Here is a 15204-nt window from a genome sequence, read left to right as displayed (position 1 = left end):
CTCCAATAGCAAGGTTGGCACAGAGACAGAATGGCTGGCAAAAGCCTCAAATATTTACTGTTTGGCTCTTTACAGAGACGTTTTCTGACAGAATCCACACTTAGGATGATTCTGGTAAAAACATAAAGTTTAAGTAATTGGGGATGATGACTTTTTAAAAAGCAACAAGGCTACACCTGATTAACACGAGGACTGGGCACTGGGCGACGTGGTGTGGGCTGGTGTGCTCAGGCAGGGCCATGGGGCAGATGGGTGGGCTGGCTGTCTTGCCTCCCTGGTAAAACGGAAATGATGTCATTGGTCTGTCCTTGTAGTGACTTTCAGTTGACCAAATGATCTGAGGAGTTATGATAAAAGGAAATCAGGAAAGAATTTTGGAGTCATTTAATGCAAATACAAAGTTACAGACTTTCAACTTTTTTGCCCATTAAGTGTTTTCAGTGGAACTTTAGGTGTTTGAGAATTTGTAATTTCGCTGTTGGTCACGGTGTATTGGTGGTGTATGTTGTATAACTGATCCGGTACATTTATTGGATTGTTTTAGACTATACTTATATAAGACTTAGAGTGGGATCTTTTTGAAATTTAAGCTGTAGATTTTCAATTCTGAGGTTCTGGAGTACACATATAAACAAATACTACGCAAACATTTTTCATTAGGTACTTACTGGGAGTTCCGGTCAATTCAGAGTGTGGTTCTAAGGATTTAGTTTTAACATCTTCTCCCTGCCCCAACCACAGGGATTACTTTTTTAGAATATCCTAGAAATAATAGGACTAATAGGGACCCTTAAATGTTACCTAGTCCAACAGTTCCACCCCTGTGGCTCCTTTGACAACATCCCAGGCTAATGTTTTTATTTTATTTTTAATTTTAATTTTTTGTGTGACTTTCTTTTTCACAGTTAAAATTTTTATATTATATTATTCAATATTATTGTAAGATAGTCAAGGCTTGAAAACCTCATCAGCATGATACAGTTCCTCTTGTTTTTCCTATGTAGTATTTTTAGTTTTCAAGTTGGAGATTCCCACTAGGTATAGTAAGTGGTATCTGAGCCATGTTTCTGTGTTGCTTTATTTATGCCAGTGTAAGTGAGCCAGGTAGGGACCATGTCTACTTCTACATGGTGCTCTAACCAAAGAGTACGTCTTCTGGGGGAAAAGTTTTTCCATCAGAGACATCATAGCATGCAGAACCACAGTATTTGAATAAAAAATTTGAAGGCAGGAGAAAAATTTACCTGCTAGAAGTAAAGATTTTAGTAATTGTCCAAGCAGTCTTTTTCTTTTAAGATGGATGGTAAATACCTTCTTAAGACATCTAGTCATAAAACTCATTTCAGACTTGCACTCTCCAGTTTGGGGCTTACCTGAGCATCAAATAAAGCAATATGCTTAGTTTGGTAGTTTCTGGTGGTAGGTACATTTTCCTGGTGGACGGGGTGGGGACAACCTTTCTAAAATTATGTGGGTACTGTTTAATGCTCCACCTGAAAAATGGATGTGGTTTCAAGCCATTAGACATTTTAATTACAGAGCTATCATAGTGTCTTGTTAAGTGACTGGTAATATGGTCATTGGAAGCCTGGCAGTATAATCCATCTTGTCACAACCTCCTAAACTTAAACAAGTGGCAGGAACATCATGGCTTGTCCACCCAAAGCAGCCATCTCAGTGGTGATTTGACAACTTAGGGCTGCTAAATTGTCCAATAACTGTGACTGCTGAGCCTAGAAAGGGATTACTCCTTGTAAGTTCACGAGCTCACCCTCCCCTTTGTATGTGCATGAACCTAATTTTGTGAGTTTACACAAACATAATTAGGTCCCCAGGCGTCAGATTGATGATGGTCAAACTCAAAAGGGAATAGTAAGTAGAGTATTTCATTAATTCACAAGTGAAAAATGTAATTTGTATTCTAAGTTCTGTTTGGCAGATAGAAATATTCTCCTAGCCCTCTTTCCTATGTCATTGCTGGAAATATGACAGCAAATTACTGATCTCCAGCTTAGCCACTACAGGACTCCCACCCAGCAGACCACCAGCTTTCCATTTCAGTGTATTTATTGGATGTATTGGAAGCAAGTAGGTTTTTTTTTTTCTCCAACATCTTCCTTGATTTTTATAACAATGATGCTATGAGATAGGACACACATGATTTCCACTCCAAAGACTGGGAAGTCGAGACCAGAGCCTTTATTGCTAGTAGGAGAGAGGGGTCTTAAATTTGGCTTTTAAGATTACACATCCAAAGCTCTTTGGAACACATTATACAGCTTCTCTCCCCAGGAAATGTGTGAATCTCTCTCCTCACTGATTGAAGAGAAGACTTATTAGAGGAAATAAAGGTTCTTAAAATGTTGCCAGGACACAGTGTGTGATGGGGGAAAGCATCCTCTTAACTATGCTGTTAAGTGATGGTAATTAAAAACAAAAGTTCAGGGGATACATCTTCCACATGTCTTTACATGGCATATAATATACAAACTAAAATATTTATATTAGGGATTTTGAACATCAGAAATTTGCAGCACAATTTAAAGATAGAACCAGAAGCGAAAAAAAGGCATCACTGGGTAAGCAGTACTGTTGGATTGAAAACATTTTTGCTTCCTTAATGCTTAGTTTCAACTCATTGGCGAGAAATAAAGAGGGAGCAGACACATTCAGAAATAGAAATAGCTTTTGCTTTCCCCCTCCACCTGTGAGGTGTGTGGGTGAGAAACAGGTGCATGGAGATGCATGCAGCCTTCTGGAACTCCATGCCTATTATGGGGTAGAAAGAGAAGTTTCTAAGAGGTCTGTGTTACTTACCTATTGCTGCATAAAAAATTACTCCAAAACTTACTAGCAGCTTAAAACAGCAAACACTTACTAGCTTCCATAGTTTCACAGGTCTGGGAGCAGCTTAGCTGGTAGTTTGGCATAGGATGCCTTGTGAAAATACAGTCACTGTGTTGGCTGGGCCTGGAGTCACCTGAAGGCTCGCCTGGGGCTGGAGAATGCCCTCCTCAGGTAGCTCAGCACACCTGGCAAGGTAGCACTGGCTCTTGGTGGAGGCCTCGGCCGGTCACCCTGTGTCCCTAGGGTCGCATGAGTGTTCTTTCGGCGTGGCAGCCGGCGCCCACAGAGTGAGCCAGCCAAGAGAAACGTGGAAGCTGCAGCGTCTTCTGTGACTGAGCCTCCCTTCCTCTGGGGCCGCTTCCCTGCCTCCCCCACCCCTTCCCGTTACCCCTTTTCTTGGAGTGCAGGAGCAGAAGGGGCAGGAAAAATGCCCCACGGCGGAGGCGCCTTATGCCTAGCTTGCTGGCTGCTGCGGCTCTGTCTGGGGGACCCCTCTTGCTGAACATTCCTCTCCCTTCTTCTTTATCTGCATCAGCTCCCCAGTCCTGTGTGGGTGGTTGCTACTTTGTGAGAGAGGCAGTTGGTATTTTGAATTCTCTAGTAATTATTTCTGGAGAGATGCGCGTTATGGTAGCTCAGCAGCAGCAGGGCGAAGTCACACAGTGTCAGATCTCTGCGGAGGTCCCATCCGTTAGCCCTCGCTTTGCCCGTCATTGCTCCTCCTGCAGCAGTCATTCGGGATGGAGGAGAGTGGTGGGGAGGGCCTTCTATGATTTCTGTCTGGTAGGGGATTTCTATGCTACTCAAAATGTAACTGCAAACAAATCCAGTTGGTTCCAAGATCCAGGGGCAGCTCATGAGTGGGAAGAAAGCACATCGGTTGTTCAGTTGCCTTTGTGGGGAGGCTTTGGCTTCTGGCGGGCAGAGGCGGCCCCGCCCTGTCACCCTATTGTAAGTCTGGGCCTTCAGAGGATAGGGTTTGGGTCCCGTTTTAAATAATGCAGCACAAGGTGCTGGTTTGGAAACTTGAAGTACATTCTTCATCCCTCTTGCAAGCTTTTTCAGTTTCTCAAGTGGCTTTCCAGAGTATTCGCTACCCATGGAGTCTTGTGCTTTAGAGTGAGCCACTTAGGAGTTAGAAGCGTATCTCAGGAGAACAGCATGGCGCCTGGTGCTTGCCTCTATCACACACACACACACACACACACTCCCCCACTCCTGGGTAATGTTTTGGTTTGGTGTGGGGTTTTTTTGGAGTGTGGGAAGGAAGAGTTTATCATCTGGGTTGGTCAGGGTGTGTGTGTGTGCGTGTGTGTGCATGTGTGCATGTTTCTGCTTTAAATAGTGACATTCTGAGATGATGGCTTACCTAGGAGGATGTTCTACTTTTTATGCTTGGACTCACCCACTTGGAACCCCCTCCTCCCATGCTTCTGGGTGATCCAGAGACCCAGTGGTTGTCGGGGTGTGAGCTCTGCAGTCCCACCTTTAGGTTTTACCCTGCATTCCTGGGAAGGCCTTCCTGCACCATTGCCCCTCCCCTGGACAGAACATTGTGTCCCCTTCTACCCCATTTTAAGTCTGATGCCCTTGACTGAGTGGCTGAGAATGTGTGTGTGTATATATATATATATATATATAAACTGTATTTCAGCTTTGGGGAAATCAGAGGGACATGGGGGTAATTCAGAGGCATGAAACTGAAAAAAGAAAAAAGCTCTCAGATTTGGTGATTTGCCTAAATGCTAATATATACTTTATTAACAGTCTCCTCACATCAGACCACTATAGCAGAAGGGGTGGTGCAAGTGCTGGAAGCACCCTTGTTTCTCTGCTGAAGCCCTGGATTCAAACATGGGAGGGCAAGACCGGGAGCTGCATGTCAAGGAGGAGAGGTCTTCACAGGGCAAGTGCCACGTGAACAAATTTAATCCTTTATGGCTATTGATAAAGAGCTGAACAGCCTTATCTGTACTTTCATGTACTTTTTCTGTCTGAACAAGATAATTAGGTGAGAAAGGAGTCCTTCATCTATCAGACAGTCACTCAGCAGTGGCCACTGATTGTGCATCAGCTGTTTGGGGCACTTGGTTTCTGCTTTGGGGATACAAAGGAGATGAGTGAGTAAGGCCCCTGTGGCTGGCTTCTGTTTCCCAGGCCTCTTGGTCTCCTTTGCTTTCCCAGACATTTTAAAAGCAAGTAGGTTTAGCACAGGAATGTGCAAGGAAGGTCTTGGAAGAAGTCAAATGTTAAAAATTAGAATAAAAAAAAATTACCCAAAAACAAAAATGAATGCTTTCTGAGCTTGACAATTGTCCTGTCTCTAGGATGGCTCATGTACTTGGCTCTGTCTGTTGTAGGAGAGAGGAGTGATATCATTTTTTCACCTCTTTCTGTAAATAGAATCTATCTAGCACATTGTGGGCTTCCTCAAGAGAAATTTAAAATCCCAAATTGATGTGATAGTGAGACCCACCACCTCTCCTCTCTCAAGTATGTGTCCCTGCAAGTGACACACATAAGAGACTATTTAAGGCATTTTCTGAACTGTAAGTCTCTTGGTGTAGAACATTTTGTTTGGCATCGCAGGATGCTGCTCTTGCTCTGTTGCCTTCCAAGCCTCCATGATCTCTCTCTCTCTTTTTGTTTTTGGTATCATTAATGTACAATTACATGAGCAACATTATGGTTACTAGACTCCCCCCATCACCAAGTCCCCACCACATACCCCATTACAGTCACTGTCCTTCAGCATAGTAAGATGCTGTAGACTCACTACTTGTCTTCTCTGTGTTGCACAGCCCTCCCCATGTGCCCCCCATGTTATACATGCTAATCATAATTCCCCTTTCTCCCCCATCCCCTTATCCCTCCCTTCCCACTCAATCTCCCCAGTCCCTTTCCCTTTGGTAACTGTTAGTCCATTCTTGGGTTCTGTGTTTCTGCTGCTGTTTTGTTCCTTCAGTTTTTTCTTTGTTCTTATACTCCACATATGAGTGAAATCATTTGGTACTTGTCTTTCTCTGCCTGGCTTATTTCACTGAGTATAATACCCTCTAGCTCCATCCATGTTGTTGCAAATGGTAGGATTTGTTTTCTTCTTACGGCTGAATAATATTCCATTGTGTGTATGTACCACATCTTTATCCATTCATCCACTGATGGACACTTAGCTTGCTTCCATTTCTTGGCTATTGTAAATAGTGCTGTGATAAACATGGGGTGCATCTGTCTTTTTTCAAACTGGGCTCCTGCATTTTTAGGGGAAATTTCTAGAAGTGGAATTCCTGGGTCAAATGGTATTTCTATTTTTAGCTTTTAGAGGAACCTCCATACTGCTTTCCACAATGGTTGAACTAATTTACATTCCCACCAGCAGTGTAGGAGGGTTCCCCTTTCTCCACAACCTCGTCAACATTTGTTGTTGTTTGTCTTTTGGATGGTGGTGATCCTTACTGGTGTGAGGTGATATCTTATTGTGGTTTTCATGTTCTCTCTTTTTAAAAAAGTTTTATTGAGCTATAATTTACATGCCATAGAGTTCATCCATCTAAAGGATGTACGCTTTAATGGTTTTTAGTTATATTTAAAAGAGTTGTGCAAATATCACCTCAATCTAATTTTTAAAATATCATCCCCCCAAAGACCCTGTACCCATTAGCAATCACCCCAATTCATCTTCCATTACACCCCAAAGTCCTAGGCAACTGAAAACCTAATATGGGTCTCAATAGTTGCCTATTCTGACATTTCATTTAATTGGAATTATACAATATGTAATCTTTTGTAACTGGCTCTGTTCATTTACCATAATGTTTTCTAGTTTCATCCATGTTGTGGCATGTCTCAGCGCTTTGCTCCTTTTTTATTGTTGATTAATACTCCATTGTATGGGTATACCATACTTTATTTATCCATTCATCAGCTGATGGACATTGGGGTCATTTTCACTTTGGGGCTATTATGAGTAATGCTGCTATGAACATTTAATTTTTCAAGTTTGTGTGTGGATGTATGTTTTCATTTCTCTTGGGTATATATCTAATAATGGAATTGCTGGGTCATAAGATTACTTCTAACATTTTGAAGACTGTCAGACTGTTTTTTAAAATGGCTGCACCATTTTGCATTCCTGCCAAAAGAGTGTGAGGGTTTCAATTTCTCTACATCCTTGCTAACACTTTTTTGTCTGATGGTACATACTTTTTGGTGGTATCATTTGGAAGTATATAAGTTTTTAATTTTGATGACGTTCATTGTCCCATGCCTTGGTGTCCTAATAAGGAAGGTTTGCCTAACTCACGGTCACAAAGATTTACTCCTATGTTTTTTTCTAAGAGTTTTATACTTTGAACTCTGACACTGAGATATGTGATACATTTTGAGTTGATTTTTGTATATGTTATGAGGAAGTGGTGCAGCTTCTTTCTATTGCCTGTGGATATCCAGTTGCCCCAGTAGCATTTATTGAAAAGACTGTTCTTTTATCTTGCATTAATTTTTTACCCTTGTCCAAAATCATTTTGCCATAGAATTCATACACAAATTTGATTGACCATTGAATTTCTGAACTTTCAGTTCTGTTTCATTGATCTGTTTGTTCTTCCATGTATCTCACACTGTCTTCATTAAGATAGCTCTGTCGTAAGTTTTGAAATCAGGAGGCCTAAGTTCTTGAACTTGTTCTTTTTTTTTCAAGATTGTTTTAGCAATTCTGGGTCCATTGCAATTCCATATGAATTTTAGGATCAGTTTATTAGCCTTTGCCAAGAAGCCAACTGGAATTTTGACAAAGATTATGTTTAATCTGTAGATAAATTTAGGGAGTATTGTCATGTTAACAATATTAAATTTTCTAATCCATGAATATGAGATGTATTTCCATTTATTTAGATCTTTTAATTTCTTCAAACAGTGTTTTATAGTTTTTAGAGTATAAGTCTGGCACTTTTGTTAAATTTTGTAAAATTTTGTTAAATTTTGTTAAATCTTTTAATTTCTTCAAACAGTGTTTTATAGTTTTTAGAGTATAAGTCTGGCACTTTTGTTAAATTTGTGTCTAGGTATTTTATTCTTTTTGATACAACTCTAAGTAGAACTGTTTTCTTAATTTCTTTTTTGGATTTTCCTTTGCATGTGTATATAGAAGTAAAATGGATTTTTGCGCATGGGTCATATATCCTGCAACCTTGCTGGATTCATTTATTAGTTATAATAGTTTTGGGGGGAGTTCCTTAGGACTTCCTGTACACAAGATCATGTCATCTGCCAATAGAGATAGTTTTATTTTTTCCTTTCCAATTTGGATGCCTTTTATTTTTCTTGCCTAATTGACCTGGCTAAAACTAGTACGATTTTTAATAGAAGTGGCTTGTTCCTGTTCTTAGGGTGGAAACATTCAATCTTTTACCATTAATTATGACATTAGCTATGGGTTTTCATAGGTGTCCTTTATGAAATTGAGGAAGTTCCCTTTTATTCCTAGCTTGGTAAGTGTTTTTCACATGAAAGAATATTGGATTTTGCCAGATTTGTTTCCTGCATAAATTGAGATGATTGTGTGGGTTTTGTCTTTCATTTTATCCATATAGTACATTACACGAACTGATTTTCAGGTATTAAACCAACCTTGCATTCCTGGAATAAATTCCATTTGGTCATGCATTTAATCCTTTTTATGTGTTAGTGGATTCAGTTTGCTAGTATTTTGTTAAGGATTTTTGCATCTGTTCTCAATAAGAGATCTGGCTATAGTTTTTTCTTATGATATCTTTGGTTTTGGCATCAGGGTAATATTGGCCTCATAGAATGAGTTGGGAAGTGTTTCCTCCTATTTTTGCAAGAGTTTATGAACAAGTGATATTAATTTTTCCTTAAATATTTGGTATAATTCACCAGTCTGATCCAGGTCTCTTTTTGTTTGGGAAGTTTTTAATTTGCCAACAAAATCTCTGTGCTTGTTTTGGATCTGTTCACATTTTGTTTCCTCTTGAGCCAGTTTCAGTAGTTTGTGTTTTTCTAGGAATTTGTGTATTTTACTAAGTTATCTAATTCATTAATATGCAGTGTTTTCATTTTTAAGTTAGTAAGTGAGTTAGTAAGCCCAGTATGTCTTTATTGATTTAAGGATCAATTTAGGTAATACATTAGTGATCATATAAATGTGAAGGGTTTTATTTGTTCCGGATTCTGCATCTGGAAAGACAGCCATGTCACCACCATCTAGTTGTGAGGCTAAACACTTGTGCTGTCTCCTCCTTTGTGGAAGAGACTGTTGCCCTTGTTACCAGAGGACTATGAACTGAGATTGGTTGGAGGGGAATTAAAGTGGTTTGGGGGCCTATTTCTCGAGAACTAGCAGAACAGAGATCCTACACCATCAGGGCCAAAGGACATCGGGTCCTGTGAGGAAATCAGCTGCGGCTCTGACGCATCCAGCACGGATTGCAACACTGAGCTTGATCCAGGCACTGACCCCTAACCTCTCCATACCCTCATACCCTAATGCACAGTATTATTCGTACAGTATGATGAACTCCCCACAGCTTGCTTCTAAGTCAATAATAGAGGTCCTTTTAGAATAGAACTTAGCTGGCTTTCAAAAATAATTATTATTTCATATAATGCTTCTGGAAAGTTATTTTGCTGAATATGAAGGCAGATTCAAAGAGGAAATAACTCATTTAGAAAGGAAAGAGAAGTTAGTGGCCCAGACACTGATTCCTTGAATCAGAGTCCGGCAGTGGCAATGTTTTCTGTGTACAGCCATTGAGGCGGTAGTCACATGGGAAGGTGGCAGCTATTCCCTCGTGGTTCCGCACTTGACTGGGCTCCCCAGGGCTTTGGGTGTGGCTTTGACCCCTCTCTCTGGGTTGTAAGCCCCATGTACTCTTTTGGGGGTCCCTTCATGCCTAGCACAGTGTGTGAGGCAGTCATAAGGGGTTGTGGTTAGATGATTATCTTAGAAAATATTTTATGATTTGATTTTAGGGCCTCAAGACCTGATGAAGCTAATAGTCTAATTGGGGGGTGCTGACATTGAACATCTGGTTTGGACTTTATGTGGAATTTCTTCTGCTGTGGCTCATGGTCAGTCACTGTTATGCATTTGTAAAGCCTCACGGTCATTGCTGGACCCTTAGGTTTGTATTATTCTCCGTACATCCTTCATGTGGTCAGAGACCCATACTCTGGGCTTGAGTTCAGAATCCAGGCCACAATGCCTTGGTAGCCAAGGGTTCTATTCTATAGTTGTATAGATTGGGGTTTGCTAATTATGAGACACATTATAATCTGGGGGATATGCAACTGTGGGATCGCCTCAGCAGTGAGGACAGACTAGAGCATAGTTCCGTCTGTTTGAGAGTCCACCAGCTTGGCCATACAGATTTCTCATCTCACTTCCAAGCGCTCAGAAGCACGGCCCTGGTGGTTTGTGTCAAGAGACTGCCCCTCTGCTCCCATCCTGACCAGATGCCTTCCCCTCCCCGCCTGTGTGTGTGTCCCCGCCTGTGTGTGTGTGTGTGTGTGTGAGTGTGAGTGAACTATTCTGAGCCATGGTTTCTTCATCTGTAAACTGTAGTTAACATAATGGATCTAGAGCTCCAAGCACAGTTAGAATAGTAGTGTAATTAATAATTTTTTAGGAGGGAGACGGTTCAAAATAGCCCCAAACACTCAGTTCTACCCTTCTGCCTTGCAGGAGGAAAGATAGAGCTGGTTAGGGTTGGAAATAGGAATCTTGTGCAGATAAAGGAGAAATGGGTATGAAGGGATTAGGTTTGGGGTCAGAAGAGATTTTTGTGCTCAAGAAGGATTTTGTTCTCAGAATAGAAGTTTTATGTCTTTATATGTTTACATTGAAGAAGGTCTCATATCTCCCACACTATTCTTCCCTTTGTGTGTCTTAGAGTCCCTCCTATATTAGCACGGCCAGGTCTGCTTCGTTGTGTAATACCATACAGGATTCCAGTGTGAGGTTACACTTTCAGTTATCTCTGAGTCCCGGACCATACTTTCTAATTAAAGAGTGCAAAAAAGTGTGTAGGAACCAACACTTCAGGGACCACCCTCATCCTTGTACATATGTGTGTGTTCAGCCCTCTTCATGAGAATAATTAAATTCCTAGCAGTGGAAGTGATGAGCTGAAGAATATTCATTTTGGATTTTGGTACGTGTTGCTGGGCACTTCCTGAGAGGTCCACCGTATGCTTTCCCGCAGAATGTGTGAGCCTAGCACCTGTCCCTGAGAATCACCAATATTTTAATTTTTATAAATCTGATGGGTTAAACTGGTATCCTGTTTATTAATAGTGTGATAGTGGGCTCATTTTTCAAATATGTTTTGGCCTTTATTTTTTTAAAATTATTGTTTGTATCTTTTATTACATAGACTTTATTCTCAGTTTCAGCTCAGTGGAAGGCACCAGAGACAGTACTTTTTGAAATGGGAAATAGTGAGGAGGGTTTATGGTCTGGTTGCTTGCTAAAATTGCTTGCTACCTCTAATTCTTAGTCCTTGAGACATGAGATTATCTCTGTGCGTCCTCTTTAATCCTCATGTCGACTGCATGTGTTTTTGTTTGTAAAATGCTCGGTCACCATGCCTGACATAGTAGTTAAAGGAGACTTCCTCCCTTTTCTCGCCTCACATTGTCCTCTCGTGAGAGGCAGCTCCTCTGCTGCCTGGTTCTCCTGCACATCTGGTGTTTCCTGCATATCCAGTGTGTGAGCCTGCCCACCAGGGCTTTTCGGTACCAGACCTGCACCTGAGGCCAGCCCACGGCCACGGTTCACCAGGCAGGCTAGCGGTTTGGATCCCCTTCCCATGCATGTTCTTTAAGTATCCAGCAGTGACTAGAGGAACTTAGCTCCATGTAGGTAAAGCATGAAGGGCATGCAGACGAGGCCAGAGTTGGCTGCCTGCTGGCGGTGCCCAGCGCGCGGCACACAGACCCTGAGGCAGGCTCCAGGGGAGGATGCATACCCACTGTTCCTGGGGTGAGTCTCCACCCAGGGTGGTCTGCGAGTGAGCCTTCCTACCTCGCCGTGTGCCGACGGACCATCCCCCCCAGCTTTACCCTTCAGGCCTGTCTCGCTGGCACCATGAATGATACAGGGTGGCTGCCTTTTGTTTAAACATTCCTGTTGGAATTTGTGTTTTAGTGAGTGTTCCCTCTCAGAGGTTTAGTCCACACTTAAAACTCCTTAAAACAGCACTTGGAACACATGCCTTCTGAGTGTTCTTGGAGGCGACACGCTTTGTCTTTGATGTTAAGATTTTCTTCCTAAGTAGCCTGAGAGTTTTTCAGCCCCACTGTAGAGATTTGTGGGGGTATTGAAGTAAGAACTGTAAAGCAATGAGAGGCGCCCTTTGGAGGTCCCTCAGGGTCCCAAAGTACAGTCTTCTGGAGCCGTGCTTCCCAAACACCAGGCCTGAGGGAGGCTTTGGGTTTTCTCCCTGGGAGGACATTCTGACACAGTTTTTCACTTAGTTTCAGGGGCTCCATGGACCCTCTGAAAATTTATCTAAGAATCTTTCCTGAATCCCTTAGAGGCCATTCATTTTCATGTATTGGTTCTGAGATTTTGTTGTAAGGCTATTGCCTTAGAGCCAGACCTCGCATCGTAGACTTGGGTGCCTTACCGTTTGTGGATTTCAAGGTTAGGAGAAGCCCAGTGTCTGTGCCATATGGGGCCTGTTCAAATTTTTGCAGCTTCCTCGCTTTACATGTCAGGTATTTAGAAACCCGTAAAAAGGGCCTTCCATAGCTAAAGGACAGGAAGCAATGGACAGATCTAAGAGGAGCTTGCAGACCTTTTGTCAAAAGTCAACCCTGTTTGAGAATAATACCAGATCCCAAGTTACTGTACATTGTTTCCCAAGTGGTTCTGTGTCATGACCTCTGAAATGAGATTATACATGTGAGAGCAGTGGCCATGTGGGTCCTCAGAATATGTTAGGCAAATATATTTCTGAGTTTCAAAAATATTTTTTGTGAATGGAATTTCCCCTCTTCTAAAGGCTTTCAAGGTTTTTTATAAACTTGAATTTTAACCCAGTGTATTTTCAATATACTGGAGTGCAAACCAGGGTGTCATTATCTCTGTCTTTAAAATTTTGGCATTCTGTGCCCTTTCTTTTAAAAGTATTATAAAGGGGAGGGGAGATCTCTTTTTACATGAGAATAGTCGGTCCTGAATAAGTGTAAGCAGGCAGGTACTGTTTTAGAGCACCCACGGCAAGTCACACAGCCCTGTGGGTTTAGGGGAGGCTGGTTATGGAAGAATTTCATTAACAGCAACAAATGTGGCAGGAGTGGAGGTGTTGGTCTATCTTTGGATTTCCTGTGTGTTTGCTTTGACTTTATCTACTGATCTAATGTATGTCTGTGTTCACCAAGCCTCCAGGCAGTGCTGTGCTTGTCAGAATCCTCCCTCGTCCGAGTTCATCAGATTCATTCCAGGGAGAGAGCTATCCAGCCTGGAGGAAGGTTTTTAAAGGAATACAGGGTTTTATAAAACCGGAAGGCTGCATAGAGGAAGGTCAGTTATGTAACAGTGTTTTCACATGCAAAGCAGGGACTGGCAGCTGGGGCAGAGCTCTCACTGCGGGAAGGTAGGCGAGGTGAGTCAGGCCTTCTGAGATGGGTTGCACCCTCCTGCCCAGTTACCTTGAAGTTTAGGTTCTGTTTGAGGGCAGCAGCAGGTGTGGGGTCAGCCCACCAGTACACTTGCTGATTCAGAGGAAATGCACATGAAATCTTACTCAAGCATACCTCTTTGAGGTACGTGGTTGACTAGTTGTTTTCTTGTTTTACACTCTCACAACTCCCAAAACTGGCTTAAGTCAGTGAGCAGCCCTCTGCTACCCACCCCCTCCCACCCCGTCAATACTTCCTACTGCTGATGGAAGATGCTAGAGCAAGGTGGGGTTTGCAGTGCCCGCGCAGGTTTATTTCCCTGGCACCTGGCCTGCGTGGGCCACAGAATGCTGGCGGGGAGTCCCCTGGCACAGCTCCTTGAGCTGTCTGCTCAGGTGGGCCATGGCCACTAAGGGGAACCCTGCCTCTCCTTGTCTGTGGCCTTGCCCTGTCCCCAGGTCAGCTCCAGCCTGTGGGGAAGGAACACAAGGACGGGGTCTTTGGGCCCAGGGAGCCCATGAAGGACACGGGTGGTAAATGTTTAGAAGTCAGTGGCAAGGAGAGAAGAATGGGAGAGAAATTAGGTAATAGAAAAAATTGTATTGTGTTTAGCTCCTAACATCACACAGTGAATAGAAAGTGCGTATTCCTACTGCTGTGGAAACCCCCAGACACCCATCCCCAGATGCAGTATGTCAGGATTTGCCACATTTACTTTCTCTTTTTAAAAAAATATTCTTCTGAAGTGTGTTAAAGCAAATCCTGGATATCATGCATTGAGAGCTTTTTTAAAAATACAGTATTAGTAATAGTTAAATACATATTTCACAGCAAAACTTAACGTTGGACATTGAGAGAAGGAAGCATCTGTGCGGGCGAGTTTGTGAGCCCTGCCCAACCCTGGTAATAAAGGAGCCGTGTAAGAAGATGGGCTTTACGAGACTATTACAGGGAGGCTTAGCTTTTGGATCCTGGATTAGGAGTAGGAGGTAGGATCAGAGGGTCATCGCTGAGTTTCCTTTAAAATCATGAGCTGCTATGATAATAATCGATTTGTTCAGGCTTGCTGATACTCTACTGTTATTTCCAATATCCAAGGCAGGGAAAGCATGCTCTTCGTGTGGCTTTTAAAGAAATACCCTCATTTTACACCTTCCCAATTGCAACATTTCTCCTGATAAGACCCCAATTTAAAAGGATCTTTTTCACTTGTGATTTGAGAGAATTTCTGGCCCAGCTTAGAGTCACAGCATCTAAAGAAAGAAACAGCTTTATTGTCTTATCATTTGTGTCTTAGAAAAATAAGGACTTTTTGTTTTTAAAGCCATTTCTGTATCAGCTTTTTCAGGTTATTTTTTTTTTATTCGGTTCTTTTTAAGTCTGCAGGGAAATCATTCTGAGCAGGCCATGGTGAGCTTTTCATGTGATTTTGAAGCAGTCTGATTATTTAAATTCTATTCCAGGGGAAGAGAGAGTACTAGTTTTTATCATTTACAGATTAAAATCCATTTTCTGTGTTTAAAATTGGGACCCTGAAGCTGTCAGGCAGTGCCTGGGGCATGTCTCAATGCCAGATCTTACCCCTATACCTAAGCTGTCAGCGTCCAAGGTTTCTTCCAGACCAGTGGTGTTAACCTATGAGATTTTAACATCATATTAATATGCTCTACAGGGGGCTATATCTTTAGCCTTTTCCTAAATAGCTCTCTATTT

General features: G+C 42.1%; 1 protein-coding gene across 10 annotated transcripts in view; it reads left to right on the top strand.

The window, feature by feature from the left end:
• TACC1 (transforming acidic coiled-coil containing protein 1) overlaps window positions 1-15204 on the top strand; it is a 98917-nt gene that overhangs the window by 57254 nt on the left and 26459 nt on the right. The gene's annotated exons all lie outside the window — the stretch shown is intronic.

Source organism: Manis pentadactyla, chromosome 7 (genome assembly GCF_030020395.1).
Source record: "Manis pentadactyla isolate mManPen7 chromosome 7, mManPen7.hap1, whole genome shotgun sequence".
Lineage (NCBI taxonomy): Eukaryota > Metazoa > Chordata > Mammalia > Pholidota > Manidae > Manis > Manis pentadactyla.
Note: the sequence above shows the minus strand (reverse complement) of the source record. Positions and strands in the feature narration are given on the sequence as shown.